Below are 25,054 nucleotides of genomic sequence, written 5' to 3' on the forward strand. Positions count from 1 at the left end.
GAACCAGCATTCAAATTAATGGTGCAGCTCTACAGACTAAAAAGATTCAACTGAATATTTATCATTTACACGCTGAGTAACATACTGTAAATTCTGCATTTTAGGATTTTTGACATAAAAGAAGATTTGAAGTTGAATGCGACTTAATCAGAATGAAGAGTTTTGAACTGCCTTCTATAAAACACTGACAACATTGGCAAGCTTAAGTGCAAGCAGGAACAGAGCTACACCGAAGGGACAGGTTAGTTGTGTGTGATTGTGTGATTTGAGATGTTTGTGTGTTTAGTTCTTTAACACTAAGTGGTTAACACAGACAAAAACGTATTAAAATGGCAAATATTATTCATCAAAAGTTTGATCATTGCAGTCATTCTTCTGAAGTGTAGACTTTTTTGGAAATGTATTCAATGAAAATGTTAGCTGTTTCAGTAACTTTATGATGCCTTCTAATGGAAACAAAAACACTCAGGCACTCATAATATAACATTCTCGACCCAAGAGCTTAATTCATTTCATGGCTTCAGGGTTTCTGGGAGGCCTGTGCCTATCCCATTGGCTAGAATGAACTCTGGATGGCATACAAGTCCAGCAAATGGCCCATTCATACACATGGGACCAATTCAGAATTACCAGTTCACTTAACTCATCACATGGTCTGGGAAAGCTGAAGGAAAAAAACCCCACACAGATACGGGGAGAATGTGCAGCCAACCTACAGCGAGCAGACCAAGGATGGGAATCTGTCACCCTTCTCAGTCACTCACTTTACAACAACAACAATTTACTTTGTTGTGGAGCTCAAAATCACACAAGGAGTGCCACAATGGGCTTTAACAGGCCCTGGTGTTCGACAGCCCTTTGCCTTGACCTTGAAGGGGAAAAAATGGAAGAAATCTTGGGAAGGGCAATTCACAGAGACCCCCTTCCAGGCAGGTTGAGCATATAAAGGGTGTCAAAAAATGGGATAATACAAAACGCATAAAGTAGAGAGCTCGATAGCCGATCCATCATGATCACCTCAGAAATACAATACAACAGTACAAACTTCTTCTTCTTTCGGCTGCTCCCATTACGGGTTGCCACAGCGGATCATCTTTTTTTTTCTTCCTGTCCTCGTCATCTTGTTCTGTTACACCCATCACCTGCAAGTCCCCTCTCACCATATCCATGAACCTTCCTCTTTTCCTCTTCCCTGGCAGCTCTATCCTTAGAACCCTTCTCCCAATATACCCCTCATCTCTCCTCTGCACACGTCCTAACCAATGCAATTTCGCCTCTCTGGCTTTGTCTCCCAACCGTCCAACTTGAGCTGACCATCTAATGTCCTCATTTCTAATCCTCTAATGTCCTCTAATTTCTTAGCATCTTTAACTCTGCCACCTCCAGCTCTGTCTCCTGCTTTCTGGTCAGTGCCAGCGTCTCCAGCCCATATAACATAGCTGGTCTCACTACCATCCTGTAGACCTTCCCTTTCACTCTTGCTGATACCCGTCTGTCACAAATCACTCGTGACACTCTTCTCCACCCACTCCACCCTGCCTGCACTCTCTTTTTCACTTCTCTTCCTCAATCCCCATTACTCTGTACTGTTGATCCCAAGTATTTAAACTCATCCACCTTCGCCAACTCTACTCCCTTCATCCTCACCAATCCACTGACCTCCCTCACATGTACACACATGTATTCTGTCTTGGTGGTCCTACTGACCTTCATTCCTCTCCTCTCTAGTGCAGATCTCCACCTCTCCAGGGTCTCCTTAACCTGCTCCCTACAGTGCAAACTGCAAAGCAAAATGCAAGAATAGATGATAATGCTCACTAAATGCAGAACTATGACATATGAGGATACAGATTTGTTCAGAGTCCTGGAGACTTTATTTTCTGTAGCATAAATAGATCCAGATAAACACTTCAAAAATATATTGGAAGATTATGAATAAAATAAGGAAGAAAAAAGCGTTTAGTGAAGCGGAAAAAAAAACTTTATTGCCTTCTGACCACATCATAAAGGAAAAAAAAAATCTGTTAAAGCTCAGACTCCTTATTTCTGCACAGACGTTCATTAAGGGCAGAGGATAATTGTTGTTTTGATGTTTCCATTTGTATTTCTTCATTCAGTCTTTGTTAATGTAAAGTAAGGTGAGGTATGTTTCTGGCAGTATCCCGCCTGCTTATCTACTGGTCATATTTTGAACTTCCTCATTGTGATGTTTGAAAACATTAAACTTTTCTCACTTCCTTTAGAGGACAAGAAATGTTCATCGTATTTTCAGGTTTGTCATACTACCTCCTGGTGCTCTTTAGTACTACTATATATTGTCAGCATCAGCTGTAGTTTGAACTTATTAACTTATTAACGTTATAAATCATGTCGCCTGCCCACTCACTCAGATTTACCAGATGGTCAGGTTCATGAAGTGTGTAAGATTTTGACTAGAAGTGAAACTTGAACGCAAGGACACCCTGTAAGATCACATTTCTGTACTTCTGTCTCTAGAAAGGAGTACAAATTGACAGTATCCTTATAGGAATCCATCCATTATCCAACCTGCTATATCCCAACTACAGGGTCACGGGGGTCTGCTGGAGCCAATCCCAGCCAACACAGGGCACAAGGCAGGAAACAAACCCTGGGTAGGGTGCCAGCCCACCACAGGGTGCACACACACACACACCCAAACCAAGCACACACTAGGGCCAATTTAGAATCGCCAATGCACCTAACCTGCATGTCTTTGGACTGTGGGAGGAAACCCACGCAGACACGGGGAGAACATGCCAACTCCACGCAGGGAGGACGTGGGAAGCGAACCCAGGTCTCCTAACTGCGAGGCAGCAGCGCTACCACTGCGCCACCGTGCCGCCCCCTTATAGGAATCATGTGTTATAAATAGCTCAATTATATTTCATTAGCCTGCCTTTACTTTATATGGTGAATTTTATACATTTATATATTTCCTTTATCCAAAGCAGCTTACAACAATTGAGATACAGTTAATAATAGCACATGCGTTTTAACATATGCAGAGTGGTAGCGCAGAGCTGTCATTCCTGACTCACAACACCAGGGTCTGTCTCACAACACCAGGGTCTGTATGGGGTTTGCATGTGCTCTGTGTGCATTTGTGGATTGATTGGCATCAGTGAGTGTGCTAAACTGCATACGATTACCTGTTTAACACTGGAAATGTGTCAGTAATACTTCTCAACTAACAAAATACATTTAGTCCTTAATAATTCTTTGTATTTATATAGTGCTTTTCTCACTACTCAAAGCACTCAGCATTTGCAGGTTAAGTGCCTTGCTCAAGGGCCCAACAGAGCAGAGTCCCTGTTGGCATTTACGGGATTCGAACCAGCAACTTTCCAATTGCCAATGCAGATCCCCAGCCACTCAGAGCCACTCAGTTGGTTATATTTGTTTTCTATTTCCAGTTGGAGCACAGGTGGGTGAAGTGGTTTGCTCAGGGTCACACAGTGTCAGTAGGGGGATTTGAACTCACAACCTCAGGGCTTGAAGTTCAAAGCCTTAACCACTGCGCCACACTCCCTGCCAGCCGTCATACCAAACCATATCACAAATTAGTACATTAGTACAATAAATTCATTTTTATTTTATATAGTCACTACTACTACATATTCTTTCCATATTTGTGTGCCTTTCTCTGGATGTTTCAGTATCTGCTCGTATTTCATATATTCTGTAATGGAATGGTGTCCCATTCAGGGTTGATTTTAGCCTTGCACTTGATGTCACAGGGATAAACTCCAGCTCTAAGAATGAGGAAACTGTGTAGAATATTTCTAGATGTAATTTGCTTTCAAAGGTAAGGACTTTAAACCACAGGTCACAGCATTCAGTTTCCACTTCTGGTTCGCTGTATGACCTAGACAAATTCACTTATTCTGCGTGTGCTCCAGTAGTAAAAAATAGATATGTTACAAATTGTGCATTGTCATGAACTCATAAGTTACCTTGGGTAAACATATCAGCTAAATATACCATAATAATATCTACTACTGTACATAATAAAACACTAAGATCTGTGTGTCCAGTCCCTGAGAGCAATCTGATTGGTCAGTTTGGCTTTAGTGTGATTGGTCGGTTGGTGCCATGACGAAACAGGAAATACGAGTGTTAGAGGAGGAGTAAAGGCATATGCTGAGATTCGTCTTCGAAGATGGGAAGTATAAAACCAGAGAGGAGGCGTGAAGGGCACCTCAAAAATAATGACCAATTCTGAGAAGCAGGCATTATGGGAATGCACTCGAGAGAAAGGAGCAGCGGTCAAGAGAGAAACCGAGGAAGGGCTCTGAAGGTACATGTAGGGAAATAGAAATGTTTTTAAATGATTCTATTACCATATATGCTCCAATAAACGCAGTCTCTTATTGTCGCCGGTCTCTAATAAACGCCGGGCTTCAGAGGGGACGCGGTCAAATAGTAGCCGGTCTCTAACAGTAGCCGGGTCTTTGATATTTGCCTACTAGTGTACATTGTAAGCGTCTGTATCTTTATAGATGTGTGTAATACATGTGCATGTCAGCACATTGCATATATAAGAAATACGGATATATACCAGTTTCTAAAACTGCATCATTTTTGTGCCGGGTTGACCAAAATACGGTCGTTATACTGTAATACCGTACAGTAGTGATGAATAGAGAGTGGTTCAAATATGTTTTACTATGAAGAGCCTCCGTGAAGATTCATCACTTTTAACCAGCTGCACATTCCTTATCGTTTTCGCTGTCAACAAGATTAGCCTAGGTCGTCGGACCCGAGACACATTTACTTATTTTGGACCTGCGATGCCCTGGATTATGAAATCTACCCTTTGGGCAGAGAGGTGAGTAACAGAAAGAACTAAAGTGGAATTTTCTTGTCATTGCGGATTCGGACGACAAATAGCAGCGAAAGGTACAGAAAGACATTGCCATTTATCTTTAACAGTCTTATGCAGCATGTGAAATTCAAATAAAGTAGCTGTTTGTAATATTAGCCGATATTTTTGTGTATCTACCTGTACCGACATGAGCGAAAAAATATTGCGTTCTGAAGGTTTTTGTTAATAATGGCCAGTCTCTAATAGCATCCGGTCTCTATTAAGCGCCGGGAGCCGAGGCTAGTTTTCAAATAAATGCCGGGGGCCTCTATTGGAGCATATATGGTACCTGTTGAGGGTTCACCGACAAATGTGCGGCGACAAATACGCGCCGACAAAATCGCGACGTCAAAATCGCATCGACAAATGCGCGCCGACAAATGCGCGATAATTAGTAGTATAAAAGCATAAAAAGTTCTACTTAAATATGGTTTGTAAAACTTAATTTAGATGTCAATATTATGAGATATGAGAAATAAAACATTTTGCTATATATTACATGATACCTGGCTACATATTAGTGGGTCAGCACAGTCAATAGGCTTTCCACAGCTTGTTGATACAGAGATTTTGATTTTCGCGATTTTGTCGGAGCGCATTTGTCAAAAATCAGTTCGCGGTTTTGTCGTCGTGCATTTGTCGGCGCGCATTTGTCTATCGCGCATTTGTCGGGTCACACCTGTTGAGGACAGGTACCGTGGCTAGTTAATAATAATGAACTCTATAAAATCAGCTCATCTTTGTAGTATACTTTAATTTTCTTGAGCCTTAGTGTTAGCTTTATTACGACTAGATTATGGTCCATGCATCTGCCCCTGGTAAAGTATCTGTATTCGTTATTCTATTTCTATATACCTGTCTTACCAAAATATAGTCAATCTGAAATCTTTGGTGTCTCCCGGCTTTTTTCCTTGTGTATCTTCTTCTTTTTTCATGCTTTAACCATGAATTTCCTCTGCAGACAATCAACTAGCCTTTCTCCCCTTTCATTCCTTGTTCCATGTCTCACTAGGTATAGCGCTCCAGTCTCCTGTTATAATTGCAAAAGTATTTCCTTTTTCATATCTTAAAACATAAAAAATTTGGCAAACAAAAGGAGACCATTCAGTCCATCAAGCCAGTCCCAACATCTCGTCTAAATTCTTCTTAAAGCTTGTCAAAGTTTTTGCTTCAACTCCATATCTCAGTATTTTGTACCGTAGTCCCACAACTCTTTGCATAAAGAAGTGCTTCCTGGCTTCAGTTTTAAGTGCACTGATGTCCTCAAGTACCTGATTCACCCTTAAGTTGTAAGATTTCTTCTTGATCTACTTTATTAATGCCTCTGAGAAATTTCAAGACCTGGATGAGCTCACCAAGCAGTCTTCTCGGCTTGAGACTAAACAGGTTTAATTGTCTGTGTCTGTCATAGTAGGAGATGTCCTTCAGTCCTGGGATACACTTGGTTGCTCTCTTCTGCACAACTTCAAGTGCTGCGTTGTCTTTCTTATCCCGTGGTGACCAGAACTCCATACAATACTCCAGATGCGGCCTTATGTAGTGTATCTGCTCTACTTCTTCATCTTCTTGTCCTGTCATTGACATATACACCTGTATAATGATGATGTCTATTGGTTCTCCTGTAAGTTTCAGTTCAGGTACCTCTCTCTTTTATCCCGGTAAGATGATTAGAGCACACCTCACAATAACAGTGACTTCTGTATGTTGCTGTCAACTGTAAATTTCCATTTGTAAGTTCATTTGTCATTCACTGCTCTCTAAGTTGTATGTCTGGCTGGATTTTCACTGTGTACTCCTCAATATGCTGTACCTGCTAAAAGATGTTAATCCCAAATATTGAGGGTATCCCAACACAAGATTATAAAGCAGGAGCTGCTGACACACCATCTTAAATTCCCTGAAAATTTTCTTCAAAGTGACTTACAAATTACAAGTGCCTAGTGATTATTTTCTTCTTTCTACAATAAGACTTTTTTCAGATTGAGTGGCATGCTGAAGATCATGCAGTGATCCTGGTGAATAATGAACGACCACTGTATTGCAATCACACTTCTCTCCAGCAGTACATAGCTACAGGTCTAGAGCTCTTATATAAAACCAGAAAGTGGTCTCTTGAAGACACTTCTGGATCATGTGAAAGATAAAGGGCATCACTGAGCCCCAAACCCTGGACACAACTAACACAGACACAGTCACAGGGTCACAAACTGTGATTTTATTCTTTCCCATACCTTTACAAGCCCTTCTAGAATCCTCTGTAGAACACAACACAGCACACAATAAAGGTTTTCCTCCTTCTCCTTCCTACTCCTCTTCCTCCAAGCAAATGTTGACCTCTGCCTCCCGACTCTGACTCACTTGGATGAGGTCAAGCAGGTTCTTTTACCTATGACACGGGAACACTCATGGTGCTAGAGCATAGCCCATTGGAAGTCAAACAGAAGTCCCTGAAAGTTGGAGAAGGGTTCAGCTGCAGACCTCTGCAGCTCCGCTGGGCAGCCAAATGGACTGCATATTTTTTTATCACTTGGTTTAATTGACATGAATCAGATAACTTCTCCCACATCTCTAATCTTAACCATAGTGTGACCAAGTGTGTCATGTAACATCACTGACATATAAATCAAAATGGCAACCTCTCAATGGAGAAAAGCTCTGGAGGGTCTGCAGCTAGACGCTATTAGAGAAGCTCTTTTGGAAAGAAAGGATTGTGGCAACTCCCCCTGGTGGTCGCCACAGAACCCAACAGGGCTGCCTCACTGCACTACAGGTCCCAGCATGCCCTGCGGGTGTCCATGTAGGAATCCTAATCCAGGGATGCTGCCATCTAGCATACTGGGGGATGAAGGATCCAAACATTTTTGTCTCCCCTGGTCCTTCCACTATATTGACCTTCCGGCTGTTTAAGGGTTCCTGTTTCCTCCAAGTTGGAAAGCCTATCCATCTGTTTTCTTTTATTAGGGTATTTCACTTGGGAAAGGAATCGTCCTCCATCCTGTTCGAGATGCTTGTCCATCCACTACGGTACTCACAATCACCTAGGCAGTGGTTGTTGAAATATTCAAGTCTCTCTCTTTGCCACTCTATGCCTGTCATTAGATGTAGTGGAGTTTTTTATGTTTTTACCTGTGCCTCCCTTAAACCCTTATGCTGCTGGGTGTCCTTCTCCAAGATCTTGTAGGACAAATACTTGTGTTGCATGGCTCCATATAATTAATATTTTATGCAAAAGGAAAATGCCTAATATATACAATTTGGCACAGGTGCCATTATTTGCCATATCACGCTAGCATTCCATACAGGGTAACAGAGGACAGGATGGTTAACTGTTAATCTGCTCGTACAGTACATGCTGGCGTCTTGTGTTACGTGCTGTCGAGGGATGTTATGCTGTGGTGTAGTGCTAGGAGCTGCCATCTTGTACATTTTAAAGAAACAGATTATGGTGCCTGAGCAGCGAGCAGTGTCAAACAATCCTACAGTCTAGTTGTGTTTTAAATCACATCTTTCATAGTGTAGAGTGCTTTTAAAAGTGAGTGCCAGTGTGTTATGTGGGACACCCAGATGTGGGATGAGCCAGCCCCGGTGTTTTCAACGGTGCTCTGCGTTAGGCCACAGACCTAAAACAGAAGCAGCCATTCTGTAAGTCCTAAGGGAGCCCATGGCTGAAGGAGGCACCTGTTACCAGCGTGCCCACAGCAGTAAACAAGCAAAGAAGCGTTTCCCAGGATGAAAAGTGGGCGTGTCATTGGCGATAAAACAGAATTAATCATTAACTTGTTATTTGATGCAAACCAGACCGACACTGGTAAGCTCTTTCACCTTCACTTCACTTTGATTTTAGACATGACTTCTCATGAGACCTGACCAGAACGAATGGGGAGCTCTTGAGTACAGGTATGGGGAAACCTACCTGATTATTATTTTTTTTCTTTTTATTTACTTCTGCGAAAGAGAGCAGAATTTGCTTTCAATGCTTAAACTTTGCACTTTCACTCTTACATTTCCAGTGTTGATTTAGTTTTGGTTTTCTTTTTAATGCCAGCCTGAGAGAGCAGGAGCAAAAAGGAGCTGTGAGCTGTCTCCTTGGGCATTGATTTGTGTTAATGTTGCTGTGCTGCGTGACAGAAACTGCCTGACCTGTAACACATGCACAACTGTCAGCCATTGAATATTTCATTGATCACAATGCATTTTGTGTTTCAGCCTTAAATCCAGCCACCAAAACTGAGGGTTACTGCTGCATACAGTCCATCAATAGAACTGCTAATAAAAAATCTTGCTTTTAATTGCTTGGGTTGTCAGATTTCCATATACTGTATATACTATATATATACATATATATATATATTCATGGCATTCGTAGTTTGAATCACAATCTGATTGTATGGGTGGTTATCTACCAGGTAACGCTTGTGGTTGGTCTGCAAGTCGGCAAACATCCGCCACGGTGCCCTCTCAGTTGCAAGAAGCAGATCATAGAATGTTGCATGGTTTTACTGTCTAATAATGCAAAGAGTACGCGACACGTGTTTCGCCCTAATTCTGGGCTCATCAGGCGTACACACTCACTGCACCGCCTCTCGGGGATCGAACCTCGGCGTCAGAGGCAAAGCCCCTAACGTTGTGCCACGGCGTGTGGTTTGTTTATTTGGCAGCATGTAGAGCGGGGTAATTACATTTGTGCAGTGGCGGCTCACGTATAGGCAGTGTGGAACTTGACATTATCCATCCATCCATTATCCAACCCGTTAAATCCGAACACAGGATCACGGGGGTCTGCTGGAGCCAGTCCCAGCCAACACAGGGCACAGAGCAGGAACCAATCCCGGGCAGGGTGCCAACCCACCGCAGGACACACACAAACACACCCACCCACACACCAAGCACACACTAGGGCCAATTTAGAATCGCCAATCCACCTAACCAGCATGTCTTTGGACTGTGGGAGGAAACCGGAGCACTCGGATGAAACCCACGCAGACACGGGGAGAACATACAAACTCCACTCAGGGAGGACCCGGGAAGCGAACCCAGGTCCCCAGGTCTCCCAACTGCGAGGCAGCAGCGCTACCCACTGCGCCACCGTGCCGCCCACTTGATATTATCGATAACATTTAATATAATGAGTCCTTTTTTCTTTAATTCTTTCTTTTTACTTGTATAATATATAATCCTTAAGCTTAATGTCAGCAGCCATCCCCCAGTTTATGAAAAAGATACAAAAATCTTTGTATGGAACTGTGCGCTTCACAGTTCCAGCGGCGTGATGTTTGGCTGTTCTGCGCATGCGCACATAGGAAGCAGTGCGTGAGGCTGCGAGGGAGAGATAGAGAGCATTGTCGCTCCCGCAGTGCCGACCCCTGCTTTCAATGGAGAAAAATTTCCTCAGTTGTCATCCAGAGATCAAGGAGAAAATTATTGATCTTTTCGTGCAAATTAAAACAAGAAGAATGGATTTCATTTTTAAATGAATAGATCAAACTTGAACTGTAACAATTTAGGATATAGTAAATAAGAAATGTTTGATTTTGTTCTTTTAGGATTTTATCAATTTTCTGAATAAATCTTCTTTTTATACATGTTTGTTTCCTTTTACACAATTTTAAAACAAACGCTAAAAATTTTCTGGAGCAGCACCCCCACTAATTTTAGCTACGAGCCGCCACTGCATTTGTGACGGATGTTTGCCGACTTGCAGACCAACCACAAGCATTACCTGGTAGGTAACCACCCATACAATCAGATTGTGATTCAGACTACGAATGCCATGAATGTAATTACCCCGATCTACATACTGTCAAATAAACAAACCACACGCTGTGGTGCAACGTCAGAGGCCGAGGTTCGATCCCCGAGAGGGGATGCAGTGAGTGTGTATGCCTGATGAGCCCAGAATTAGGACGAAACACGTGTCGCTTACTCTTTGCATTATTTGACAATAAAAACTATGCAACATATATATATATATATATATATATATATACACACACAGTATATATTATGGCAGAAATAATCCTTCACTTGAAGAACAGTTTAAGTAAAGCAGAACTGGAGAGGCCAGGAGTGCCTCTTTTCCTCTTTGTCCTTTGTTGTCATAGGCTGTTATTTGGGCTCTCTTCCATCCATTTTGTGTGCCTTCTTTTGCTTGTGTGTGTTCAGTGGGACCTTAAGGCTATCCTGGCTGGACTATAATTTGCACTAGACATGAAACAACAGAAAACATAAACCCGGCACAGCACAAACACCACCCTCACACACTGAGTGACTTTAGGGTTGCCAGTGAACTTGACCAAAAACCTCTGTGCTGTGAGGAGAAACCCTCATGTTAATTTTTACACACAGCACCGTCAGGACTGAATTGAACATATTGACTGTGATATTTCTAAGGTTTTGGCAGTAATAATTAGTATTGTACTATTTGGATGATGGTCTCAAGATCTCAAATAATTTTTCTTTAACTTTATCCTTCTTATAAAATAATGTTTTGACGGGAGAGGGTGAATACAGGCTGTTACTTTAAAGTGAGTTCTTCAGCGACAACATGGGGCAGACAGAAACTGCTTAAGGGTAAATTCCGTACTAATGTTAGAAAGTGTTCCTTCACACAGAAAACAAAAGATAAATGCAGCAAATTACAAAGTAGTGTAGTAGATAATGGGGGCCTTGGGGACTTTCAGATCTTGACTTCAAGGTCTTTTGTAAATGTTAGGTGATTAAGTGACTAGAAAATAAACAGTTGCGGTGGAGTAAATGGCTTCTTCTCTTGTAAAGTTCTGTTATGTGTATGTTTGGAGCTAAATAATTCCATTTCTTAGAATTTTGGGTTCAAATCTTGTGTGAGGAAACTGTCAGGCACATGTTCAAAGGTTGGGGAGCCAAGCTGTACCCCATTTAATTGGTTTTATTTTAAATGAAAAGTCCAAAAGTAAGCACAAAGTAACATATGCTGTTCAGCAATCTTCGGGAGTTCTGTCTCCTCTGCTGCCCACGGGTCAAAAGACAACTTCCTTTACTTACCTATAGACCCAGTCCTCTGGAGGGTGGGGCCGATGTTACCACCCTTGGGGGCGGGGCCAGGCCTGCTCTCTGGCAAGTGATATGGCAGTGCCACCCTCTTATCTTGGGGTGCTATGAGTACACTTACAAGAGCCTTCCTGGTTGTCTTTTAGCATCATGGAAAGTAATTTAAGTATGTCAAATAAAAAACAACTTTGAGGGATCTTGAATTTAGCACTTCAACCTCTCAATACTTATTAGCAACATTTTTAATATTTTCAAGCTGGAGTGGTGTTTTTATGACTCAGGCGCCACTGCGAGTGGCAGCCTTTCCAGCAGCTCCGTGTACGACTTTATCTTTCTCCTGTTTTCTCTATTTCACTGATCACTCCTACCACTTTCTTTTATGTGGACTCGTTCCCTGGACACTTTTTACTATCTTTTACTACTTTGTACTACTTGTGAATTTCCCCTTGGGATTAATAAAGTATCTATCTATCTATCTATCTATCTATCTATCTATCTATCTATCTATCTATCTATCTATCTATCTATCTATCTATCTATCTATCTATCTATCTATCATATAGTGCCTTTCATTTCTATCTATCTATCTATCTATCTATCTATCTATCTATCTATCTATCTATCTATCTATCTATCTATCTATCTATCTATCTATCTTATAGTGCCTTTCATTTCTATCTATCTATCTATCTATCTATCTATCTATCTATCTATCTATCTATCTATCTATCTATCTATCTATCTATCTATCTATCTATCTATCTATCTATCATATAGTGCCTTTCATTTCTATCTATCTATCTATCTATCTATCTATCTATCTATCTATCTATCTATCTATCTATCTATCTATCTATCTATCTATCTATCTATCATATAGTGCCTTTCATTTCTATCTATCTATCTATCTATCTATCTATCTATCTATCTATCTATCTATCTATCTATCTATCTATCTATCTTATAGTGCCTTTCATTTCTATCTATCTATCTATCTATCTATCTATCTATCTATCTATCTATCTATCTATCTATCTATCTATCTATCTATCTATCAGTGCCTTTCATTTCTATCTATCTATCTATCTATCTATCAATCATATAGTGCCTTTCATATCTATCTATCTATCTATCTATCTATCTATCTATCTATCTATCTATCTATCTATCTATCTATCTATCTATCTATCTATCTATAGTGCCTTTCATTTCTATCTATCTATCTATCTATCTATCTATCTATCTATCTATCTATCTATCTATCTATCTATCTATCTATCTATCTATCTATCTATCATATTGTGCCTTTCATTTCTATCTATCTATCTATCTATCTATCTATCTATCTATCTATCTATCTATCTATCTATCTATCTATCTATCTATCTATCTATCTATCTATCTATCTTATAGTGCCTTTCATTTCTATCTATCTATCTATCTATCTATCTATCTATCTATCTATCTATCTATCTATCTATCTATCTATCTATCTATCTATCTATCTATCTTATAGTGCCTTTCATTTCTATCTATCTATCTATCTATCTATCTATCTATCTATCTATCTATCTATCTATCTATCTATCTATCTATCTATCTATCTATCTATCTATCTATCTTATAGTGCCTTTCATTTCTATCTATCTATCTATCTATCTATCTATCTATCTATCTATCTATCTATCTATCTATCTATCTGTTTCTGAGGCTGAAGATCGGTGGTGACATGTGGAAGGTTGCCAGTTCAAGTCCTGTTACTGCCAGAAGGGATCCTACTACGTTGGGCCTTTGAGCAGTGCCCCTAGCCTACAAATTGCTCTACGGATGCTGTACAATGGCTGACCCTGTTCCCTGAACCCCAGAGCTCAGGTGAAAAGACACTTTCACCTCGGGCATTAATGAAGTATTCAAAAAGACAATGAAATTCATTAGTTTTTGTAGAGCATATTGTAAAGATGACGGGTGCCAAGGGAGGAGTTCTGGTACTGTATGAGGAAGTTGGGAGTTGCAGAAAAGTATGTGAGAGTGATGCAGGATATGTGTGAGGACAGTGTGACTGTGGAGAGGTGTGCGTTAGGAATGACAGCCTGGTTCAAGGTGGGAGTGGGACTACATGAAGCATCGGCTCTGAGCCCTTACCTGTTTGCAATGGTGACGGACAGCTTGACAGATGAGGCCAGACAGGAGTCTCCATGGACTGTGATGTTTGCAGATGACATTGTGATCTGCAGTGAGAATAAGCAGGAGGCTGAGGTGAATCTGGAGAGGTGGAGGTACACACTGGAGAGAAGAGGAATGAAAATCAGTAGAGGAAGACAAGGACATGTGTGTGAATGAAAGGGAATGTTGTGGAAGGGTCGAATGCAAGAAGCTGAGGTGGTGAAGGCAGATGAATTTAAATACTTGGGTTCAACAGTCCAAACCAATGGAGAGTGCAGCAGAGAGGTGAAGAAGAGAGTACAGGCAGAGTGGAATGGGTGGAGAAGAGTGTCAAGAGTGATTTGTGATAAAAGAGCACCTGCAAGAGTGAAAAGGAAGGTCTATAAAACAGTAGTGAGACCAGCTATGTTGTGTGGTTTGGAGACGGAGGCACTGATGAGAAGACAGGAGGCAGAGTTGAAGGTGCTGCAATTTTTGCTCGGTGTAATTAGGGTAAACCGGATTAGGAATGATTATATTAGAGGGACAACACAGGTACAACAGTTTGGTGACCAAGTGAGAGAGGCAAGATTGAGAAAGTTTGGACATGTGCAGAGGAGAGATCAGAAGTACATCAGGTAAAGAATGTGGACGATGGAACTGCCAGGCAAGAGGAAAAGAGGAAGGTCAAAGAGGAGGTTTATGGTTGTGGTGAGGGAGGACATGAAAGCAATCGGTGTGCCAGAAAATGACGTAAAAGACAAGGAGAGATGGAGACGGATGATCTGCTGTGGCAACCCCTAAATAGGAGCAGCCAAAAGATGATCCTAGTTATAGAGACAAATATTTTTTTCTAAAGAATGCATCCTATGTAAGTGGCACAGAATTTAGCTCTTCAGCCTCATGGGTTTGAATCCTGCACCTGATCATTGTTTGTAGACAGTCTGCATGTTCTCTCTGTATTCACATAGGTCTTTCTCCAGGACACTCAGTTCTCCCCCCACATCCCATATTTACACAAGTTAGGCTACCCGGCGATTCTAAAGCATGAGCATGTGAGTGGGCCCTGCGATGCACTGGGCTTGTCCAGAGTTGGTTCCTGTCTTGTGCCTTAGGCTCTAGTTTCCCACAACTCCAATTAGGATAAAGCAGGTCTGAGATTGTCATGTATTGCTGTCATATATTTGTGAATGGTGTGTCTAATTGAACAGGCTTACATTTGTTACCGCTGAGCTACGCTCCATTCTCAATGCACCTGACCTGGAGAAAGCGAATACAGAAAATGGATAGATCTTCTGTTTTATATTAGTTGAAGGTTTTGTGTTTAATGTTTTTTGTAGTTCTCTGATGTTATGCGTTGTCATTGTTGTATATTTCATGGAACCCTTTAGGTGTCACATTAGACCAACTAGAAACTATCCCTGAAATACAGTAGTATTATTGCTTTAAGTAAAATTTAACCATAGTTGGAAGCTATTATGTTACTGTTCTGAAGATGAGGCCCACATTAAAGTCAGATCCTGTTGCAATCCACTACCCCACCCACCAGTGAGCATTCACTAAAGTGACAGGTCTGCAGATGTGCTGCGCTCTGCAAATGAGCGAGGAGCCTCTGGACGCTGCCAGAGCGAGGGAGAGAGAGAAAGAGCGAGGGAGAGAGAGAAAGAGCGAGGGAGAGAGAGAAAGAGAGATCAAAGACGCACTGGCCTGGCAGCTCGTGTTGCAGGTTTCAGCACAGACCTCCACCTGATGGGACACCCTAATGCCTAATGACTTTAATAACAGGCTGCAAGTGCTAAAGTTGAATTCATTCATTAGGATTCTAATGAGAAGGTAAGAAAGACTTTTTTTTTTTACTATTTCAGTAATTAGTTTCTGTGTTTGTCAATTAGAGGAAACCACAGGAAATGGACTTTAAAATGAAACCTGTAAATGACAAAATGCTCACTTCTGCCATCTTTTCAGTTTTTTTATTGAACGATTTCTGAAAGGTCACCTATTATGAGAGGGGCAGGAAAAGAGAGGAGCTCTGGAGCACACACTTAGTTTTCCCACACAGTCTGGAAAAAGACTTGATGTGGATATTAGCTGACACGCAACACTTTCAGAAACAATCGGTCTCTTGTTTTCCGTATTTCTTGGTTTCATGCAGAGAGATATCACAAAAAGAGAGCTGTCACTGGGGTTAGTTGTATCTTTTGGATGATAAGAGTGTGGCTGATTTATTGATTATGCTGAGGGTTTGTTCTTCTCTAGAAGTTAACTAACCGTTAACAAGTGTATCTCAAGTGACAGCAGGGGGCGTAATGCTCACTTGGCAAGAAATAATCAGACAACACTCTGAGTTCTCAAACTTAGGGGCAACCTGGGGTTTGTTTTACATTTTAGCTCATTTTCATACTTCTACTTTTGTCTTCGTTCTGTTTTTCATTTTACGCTTTTATCCAAAGCTAACTAAAAATGTGAATTGTAGGTAGACTATTTTTAATTTGTAGCTGTTATTATCCATACTAAAAATACACTGCCTGGCCAAAAAAAAAGTCACCTCCAAAAAAAAAGGCCACATACTCTAATATTTTGTTGGACCGCCTTTAGCTTTGATTACGGCACGCATTCGCTGTGGCATTGTTTCGATAAGTTTCTGCAATGTCACAAGATTTTGCTCCATCAAGTGTTGCATTAATTTTTCACCAAGATCTTGCACACTGACTGCTGCGCAAAGCCTTCTCCAGCACATCCCAAAGATTCTCAATGGGGTTAAGGTCTGGACTCTGTGGTGGCCAATTCATGACCTTCTTCCATTGCTCCAGAGTCCAATCTTTATGCTCCCTAGCAAATTGAAGCCTTTTTTTCCGGTTTGCCTCACTGATTAGTGGTTTTCTTACGGCTACACAGCTGTTCAGTCCCAATCCCTTGAGTTCCCTTCGGATTGTGTGTGTGGAAATGCTCTTACTTTCACTATTAAACATAGACCTGAGTTCTACTGTTGTTTTTCTTCGATTTGATTTCACTAAACATTTAAGTGATCGCTGATCACGATCATTCAGGATTTTTTTCCAGCCACATTTCTTCCTTGAAGACGATGGGTCCCCACTATCCTTCCAATTTTTAATAATGCGTTGGACAGTTCTTAACCCAATTTTAGTAGTTTCTGCAATCTCCTTAGATGTTTTCTCTGCTTGATGCATGCCAATGATTTGACCCTTCTCAAACAGACTAACATCTTTTCCACGACCACGAGATGTGTCTTTCGACATGGTTGTTTAAGAAATGAGAAGTAACTCATTGCATCAGTTGGGGTTAAATAACTTGATGCCAGCTGAAAGACAATCGCCCATGCAGTAATTATCCAATAGGAGACTCGTACATATTTGCTTAGTTAAATCCAGGTGGCGACTTTTTTTTTTGGCCAGGCAGTGTATTATACAATGTGGCACTGTGACTCAGGCGCCGCCGCGAGTGGCAGCCTTTCCAGCAGCTCCGTGTACGACTTTATCTTTCTACCTTTCTACCATTTTCTCTATTTCATTGATCATCAGTATGCTGCTGCTGGAGTATGTGAATGTCCCCTTGGGATTAATAAAGTATCTATCTATCTATCTATCTATCTATCTATCTATCTATCTATCTATCTATCTATCTATCTATCTATCTATCTATCTATCTATCTAGAAATATTGGAAAATTCAGGTTCAATTCAGATTTCATCCATCCATCCATTTTCCAACCCGCTGAATCCGAACACAGGGTCACGGGGGTCTGCTGGAGCCAATCCCAGCCAACACAGGGCACAAGGCAGGAACCAATCCCGGACAGGGTGCCAACCCACCGCAGGACACACACAAACACACCCACACACCAAGCACACACTAGGGCCAATTTAGAATCGCCAATCCACCTAACCTGCATGTCTTTGGACTGTGGGAGGAAACCCACGCAGACACGGGGAGAACATGCAAACTCCACGCAGGGAGGACCCGGGAATCGAACCCAGGTCCCCACGTCCAATTCAGATTTACTTTGCCCAATTTAATACAAGTTTGTTTTAAGTTCTTGCTGGTTGGATGTTTTATCTGGTTTCCATCCTGTCCTGCTGAAGTTTGGTTAACCTCTCCATTTCAGAAGTATATTAAGCTGAAGGCTGACCCTGCAAAGGGAGAAGGAATTATTCCAGTCTCCAGACCTCAATTTGGTTAGTTGCCTTTCATGAATGCTTAGGTCGTCACACTTTAATGTGGTAAACAGACCTTCTTATGCTTTTTAAAAAGTGCCTGCTCATGTACTTCATGTCTTCCAAAACAAATGTCTGTTCGTTCATCACCTCTAAGGCATTCAGATTCAAAGTTACTGCAGTTACTACTTCAGCAAAAACACTGATTAGCCCCTCATTGCATTGTTTCACCCTTATTTTTATTTGAAATGCCATCATAAAATAAGGAGGGACGTTAAAGAAATAGCATTTTCCAATTAAACAAAGAGACTTGTGTATACTTTGAAAACATGCAGAATCTATGTAGTGTCACCACTAGGGGGAGTTACAGCACCCCAAACACAACCTCACAGACACAGCTCCAGGTTCAAAATATAAATATTTATTGAACAAACTGCCTTATGCTGGTTTTTCTGTATTAACACAGAACAGTACAGCAGTGTAACTCTTTCTCTTCCCTCCTCAACTTCTCCTCAGCAAGTATTCAGTCTGAGTCAGGCAGAGCTGCTCCTCTTATACAAGACACAGGGTATTGTCCACAGAAAGCAGTGAGGTGGAAGCCTCAGAAAAGTAGGGCGCACAAGTCCCTGCAATACCCTCAGGCAGTACCCCGGAAACCCAACAGGGCTAATCCATGAGACTGCAGTTCCCAGCATGCCCTGCAAAGTGTCCGTATAGGTACCATAGTCCAGGGGTGCTGCCATCTAGTGTCTCGGTGAATAACGTAACTTATCTCCCCCTATTGTTCCTGCATGCTGGCTTCCGGACCAGGTAAGGATCCCTCACTAAGCCTTTCTGGGACCCTTCCATCTCTCTTGCGGTGTTGGCACCTTCTACCAATCTCACGGTTAAGGCAGGACCTTGGAAGTGAACGCAGGTCTCTTTACTGTGAGGCAGCAGCGCTACCACTGCACCACCCAATAAGCATAAACATCCATCCATCCATTTTCCAACCTGCTGAATCTGAACACAGGTTCACGGGGGTCTGCTGGAGCCAATCCCAGCTAACACAGGGCACAAGGCAGGAACCAATCCCGGGCAGGGCGCCAACCCACCGCAGGACACACACAAACACACCCACACACCAAGCACACACTAGGGCCAATTTAGGATCATCAATGCACCTAATCTGCATGTCTTTGGACTGTGGGAGGAAACTGGAGCGCCGGAGGAAACCCACGCAGACACGGGGAGAACATGCAAACTCCTCGCAGGAAGGACCCGGGAAGCGAACCCAGGTCCCCAGGTCTCCCAACTGTCGAGGCAGCAGTGCTACCCACTGCGCCACCGTGCCACCCACCTGATACAAAATACAATATTAAATTAAAGAGTGATAACAATGCAGGTATAACAGACAATAACTTTGTATAATGTTAACGTTTACCCCCCCGGGTGGAATTGAAGAGTCGCATAGTGTGGTGGAGGAACGATCTCCTCAGTCTGTCAGTGGAGCAGGACGGTGACAGCAGTCTGTCTCTGAAGCTGCTCCTCTGTCTAGAGATGATCCTGTTTAGTGGATGCAGTGGATTCTCCATAATTGATAGGAGCCTGCTGAGTGCCATTCGCTCTGCCACAGATGTTAAACTGTCCAGCTCCACGCCAACAATAGAGCTTGCCTTCCTCACCAGTTTGTCCAGGCGTGAGGCGTCTTTCCTCTTAATGCTGCCTCCCCAGCACACCACCGCGTAGAAGAGGGTGCTCGCCACAACTGTCTGATAGAACATCTGCAGCATCTTATTGCAGATGTTGAAGGACGCCAGCCTTCTAAGGTAGTATAACCGGCTCTGTCCTTTCTTACACAGAGCATCAGTATTGGCAGTCCAGTCTAATTTATTATCCAGCTGCACTCCCAGGTATTTATAGGTCTGTACCCTCTGCACACAGTCAGCTCTGATGATCACGGGGTCCATGAGGGGTCTGGGCCTCCTAAAATCCACCACCAGCTCTTTGGTTTTGCTGGTGTTCAGTTGTAGGTGGTTTGAGTCGCACCATTTAAAGTAGTAAAGAGTTAAAGAAGTCCTTCTCCCTAATATAAACTCTTATTCTAAAATGTAATTGATTAGATCCTGCCAGATTTTAAAAACATTTTGAACATATCCTCTAAGTGAGAATTTGTTTTTTTTCCCAGTTTTAAATAGTATATAACATCAGTTGCCCACTGACTTAAAAGAGGAGAGTCAGGATTCTTCCCGTTCAACAAGACAAGTCTACTCTACCTCTGTTCTCTGTATGCTAATGGGGAGACAGCCTTCCGCCACATTGCTGATTGAAGCACAGAAAGCAGGCAATGGACAATCCCAAGACTTTTTTGCGTATTATATTTGGAATGATGAGTGTAATTGATACTGCCTCTCTGTACCTTTTGAGCTTCAATACAGTCTTTGTAGTGGATGATCCCAGATGAGTTTTTTTCTTGTTTTTTTATTCAGCTGAATGCTTCCTGTAACTGGCATGTATTGAAAATCTGCCAGCGACAAACAGTTAGTGATCAGCTGGAGGCAAGTTTCCAGCAGAAGAATCTATGTCACCCTGCCTTATCCTGAATTTTCAGGATAGATGCATTTGATCCTCTTTCTGTTCTTTGCTTTCGTTGCATAGTTTTTATATTTTCAATTCAGGCAAACTGATATTATAAAGTACTTGAAATTATGACTGGAAAAAAAAATGGTGAATACAAGTTACCACTTGAGAATAAGTCCTTCGAGGGCAAAAAAAATGGCATGGATGTAAATTTTATATAAATAAAAGAACATATTTTTAAACACAGAATTTTTGATAACGCCTTATAATAACTTTATTGTACTCCCTCTTATGGACTGAGACCATGTTGGTTCCCATCTTCTGTCCAGTGTTGTGTGTATACACACTGGCTGTTTGTGACCCCAAAATGTATAGCTATGTGAGCAGTTATCTATCACCATATCCATTACAGTCAGAAAATACAAAACCTGCTGTAGGATGAGCCTTGGGAAGACACTGTGATACCCGGTGTTTGTGAACAGTAGCACACAAAATGGTGAAAGTGGCAAAGAGACCTCAAAAACATGAAAACCTGCCTAGCACTTCACTGATCTGTCTTAGAAACAGGCCTCACTCCAGGCAACCGGACCCCAAATTTAACAGGCAAGTTTCCAGGCCTGCTCAGACCCAAGATGTGACGGCATCTAATCTTTAAAAGTTCAAAAATACGTCTGAAGTGCTCAGATGTACAAAAAGTACACTTCAAGGGAGAGGGAAACCACAAACCTCTGGCTTTTAGAACAACACACGATAAAGTTCCTCTTAATTCTCTGGATTTTTGTTTATCATTGGCTGAGCTTTCTAAGTAGCAACTTCCTTTTGATATATGACATGCCTTATGGAAACAGTAGGATTTCAGCAGTGACATTAAGTTTATTGGATTAACAGAAAATATGCAATATGCATCATAACAAAATTAGACCGTTGTCGAAACGGACTCTTTGTCTAGTGTATATATATATATATATATATATATATATATATATATATATATATATATATATATATATATATATATCCATCCATCCAACCATTTTCCAACCCACTGAATCCAAACACAGGGTCACGGGGGTCTGCTGGAGCCAATCCCAGCCAACACAGGGCACAAGGCAGGAACCAATCCTGGGCAGGGTGCCAACCCAATATATATATATATACTGCATATAAAGGGTAGACAAAAGTCAAAAGGAGGGTTACAGTTGGGAGTATGCGAAACACAGGGTTTATTTTTATATTATTATTTATTTATTAATTATTGTATCTTTGTTTTATTATTACTATTACCGTATCTACGCGTGTACCACGTGCACATTTTTTCCCGAAAATTAGCATTAGAAAATCAGGTGCGCGTCATACACGAGGAAATTTTTTTCTGTAATGTTTACTTCTTCTGCTTGGGCTCTCTCACTCGCACTCTCTCACGATGGAAGAAAGAAAAACTTTCATCATGCAACAAAAACAGAAGGGCATTTCGTGGAAAACGTGCCCTAAACGCTTCCTATACAATCACAACGCATGTCGTACACGGGGCAAAATGGGTTTTCGCGATTTTCTTTGTAAAAATTAGGGTGCGCGTCTTACACGAGGGTGCGTGGTACACGAGTAAAAACTGTGTATTAATAAAGTGTACTTGAGCACAGCAAGTAGACTACAAGACTACATGTGTAAATAACAAAGACCATCAATTTGAGCACTTATGAGATTGTACCATTCTGCCATTCTTTACAGTTAATAAAGCAGAGTTAATAGAGCTATTGTAATAATCATAACCTGCATGTGAACAACTGCAAACTTACTTTTTCCCACCCATGTACAGTAAATAAACTGCTCAAAAAAATTAAAGGAACACTTTGAAAACACATCAGATCTCAATGGGAAAAAATCCTGCTGGCTATCTCTAATGATATGGACTGGTAATGTGTTAGGAATGAAAGGATGGCACATCATTTGATAGAAACGAAAATGATCAACCTACAGAGGGCTGAGACACCACAATAATCAAAGTAAAAAAATGATGTGGCAGGCAAGCTCGTCCATTTTGCCGAAATTTCATTGCAGCAACTCCAAATTGTACTCAGTAGTTTGTGTGGCCCCCACGTGCTTGTATGCATGCCTGACAACTTCCTAATGAGATGACGGATGGTGTCCTGGGGGATCTCCTCCCAGATCCGGACCAGGACATCACTGAGCTCCTGGACAGTCTGAGGTGTCAGATGGACCGAAACATAATGTCCCACCCAGAGGTGTTCTATTGGATTGCGGTCAGGCGAGTGAGTGTGGGGGCTAGTCAATGGTATCAATTCCTTCATCCTCCAGGAACTGCCTGCATATTCTCGCCATATGAGGCCGGGCATTGTCGTGAACCAGGAGGAACCCAGGAGCCACTGCACCAGTGTAGGGTCTGACAAAGGGTCCAAGGATTTCATCCCGATACCTAATGGCAGTCAATGTGCCGTTGTCTAGCCTGTAGAGGTCTGTGTGTCCCACCATGGATATGCCTCCCCAGACCATCACTGACCCACCACCAAACTGGTTATGCTGAATGATGTTACAGGCAGCATATCATTCTCCATGACTTCTCCAGACCCTCTCTTGTCAGTCACATGTGTTTAGGGGGAACCTGCTCTCATCTGTGAGAAGTACAGGGCGCCTGCCAATTCTGGTATTCTATGGAAAATGCCAATCGAGCTCCATGGTGCCCACTAGAGGACGTCGGGCCCTCAGGCCACCCTCATGAAGTCTGTTTCTGATGGTTTGATCAGAGACATTCACACCAGTGGCCTACCTGATGGAGGTCATTTTGTAGGCTCTGCCAGTGCTCATCCTGTTCCTCTTTGCCCAAAGGAGAAGATACCGGTGGGTCCTGCTGATGGGTTAAGGACCTTCTACGAGGGGCCCTGTCCAGTTCTCCTAGAGGAACTCCTGGAATCTCCTCCATGCCTGTGAGACTATGCTGAGAGACACAGCAAACCTTCTGGCAATGGCACATATTGATGTGCCTGCCATTCTGGAGAAGTTGGACTACCTGTGCCACCAAACTCCGTAGGGTCCAGGTATGGCCTCATGCTACCAGTAGTGACGCTGACCGTAGCCAAATGCGAAACGAGTGACAAAACAGATGAGGAGCGAAAAATGTCAGTGGCCTCCCTCCACCTGTTAAACCATTCATTCCTGTTTTGGGTATCATCTCATTGTTGCCCCTCTAGTGCACCAAAGCAGCTGAAACTGATGAACAGGCCCCTCTGCTACTTCACTGACCACATCAATAGCCCACAAATTTCACTGACTTGATGCTATACTCTCATTAAAAAGGGGTCCTTTCATTTTTTTGAGCAGTATATATATATGTATATATATATTGTATACTAGCAAAATACCCGCGCTTCGCAGCGAAGTAGTGTGTTAAAGAGGTTATGAAAAAGAAAAGGAAACATTTTAAAAATAAAGTAACATGATTGTCAATGTAATTGTGTTGTCATTGTTATGAGTGTTGCTGTCATATATATATACATATATATATATATATATATATATACAGTAATCCCTCGCTATATCGCGCTTCGCCTTTCGCGGCTTCACTCCATCGCGGATTTTATATGTAAGCATATTTAAATATATATCACGGATTTTTCGCTGCTTCGCGGGTTTCTGAGGACAATGGGTCTTTCAATTTCTGGTTCATGCTTCCTCAGTTGGTTTGCCCAGTTGATTTCATACAAGGGACGCTATTGGCAGATGGCTGAGAAGCTACCCAGCTTACTTTTCTTTCTCTCTCTCTCTCTTGCGCTGACTTTCTCTGATCCTGACGTAGGGTGTGTGAGCAGGGGGGCTGTTCGCACACCTAGACGATACGGACGCTCGTCTAAAAATGCTGAAAGATTATCTTCACGTTGCTACCTTCTGTGTGCAGCTGCTTCCTGAAGGACATGCTGCACGGTGCTTCGCATACTTAAAAGCTCAAAGGGCACGTATTGATTTTTCTCTCTCTCCCTGCTCCTGACGGAGGGGGTGTGAGCTGCCGCCTTCAACAGCTTTGTACCAGTGGTGCTTCGCATACTTAAAAGCCAAACAGCCATATTGATTTGTTTCTTCCTTTGAAGAGGAAGATATGTTTGCATTCTTTTGTGAGACTGAACTGTCATCTGTCTTGTCATGGAGCACAGTTTAAACTTTTGAAAGAGACAAATGTTTGTTTGCAGTGTTTGAATAACGTTCCTGTCTCTCTACAACCTCCTGTGTTTCTGCGCAAATCTGTGACCCAAGCATGACAA

The 25,054-nt window shown here is 42.0% G+C and overlaps 1 protein-coding gene across 6 annotated transcripts in view; it reads left to right on the top strand.

Moving 5' to 3' along the window:
- wipf1a (WAS/WASL interacting protein family, member 1a) overlaps positions 1–25,054 on the top strand; it is a 234,492-nt gene that overhangs the window by 113,953 nt on the left and 95,485 nt on the right. For 3 of the 6 annotated variants that reach the window (XM_051930649.1, XM_051930654.1, XM_051930650.1), the window contains exon 2: positions 105–241. The exons of 2 other annotated variants lie outside the window; for them this stretch is intronic. The gene's annotated coding sequence lies outside the window, so the exon portion shown is untranslated. Of the gene's footprint in view, positions 1–104; positions 242–8,724; positions 8,783–25,054 lie in introns of those variants that run through there. One more of the 6 variants, XM_051930652.1, reaches the window with a different exon arrangement.

Source organism: Erpetoichthys calabaricus, chromosome 8 (genome assembly GCF_900747795.2).
Source record: "Erpetoichthys calabaricus chromosome 8, fErpCal1.3, whole genome shotgun sequence".
Classification (NCBI taxonomy): Eukaryota; Metazoa; Chordata; class Cladistia; order Polypteriformes; family Polypteridae; genus Erpetoichthys; species Erpetoichthys calabaricus.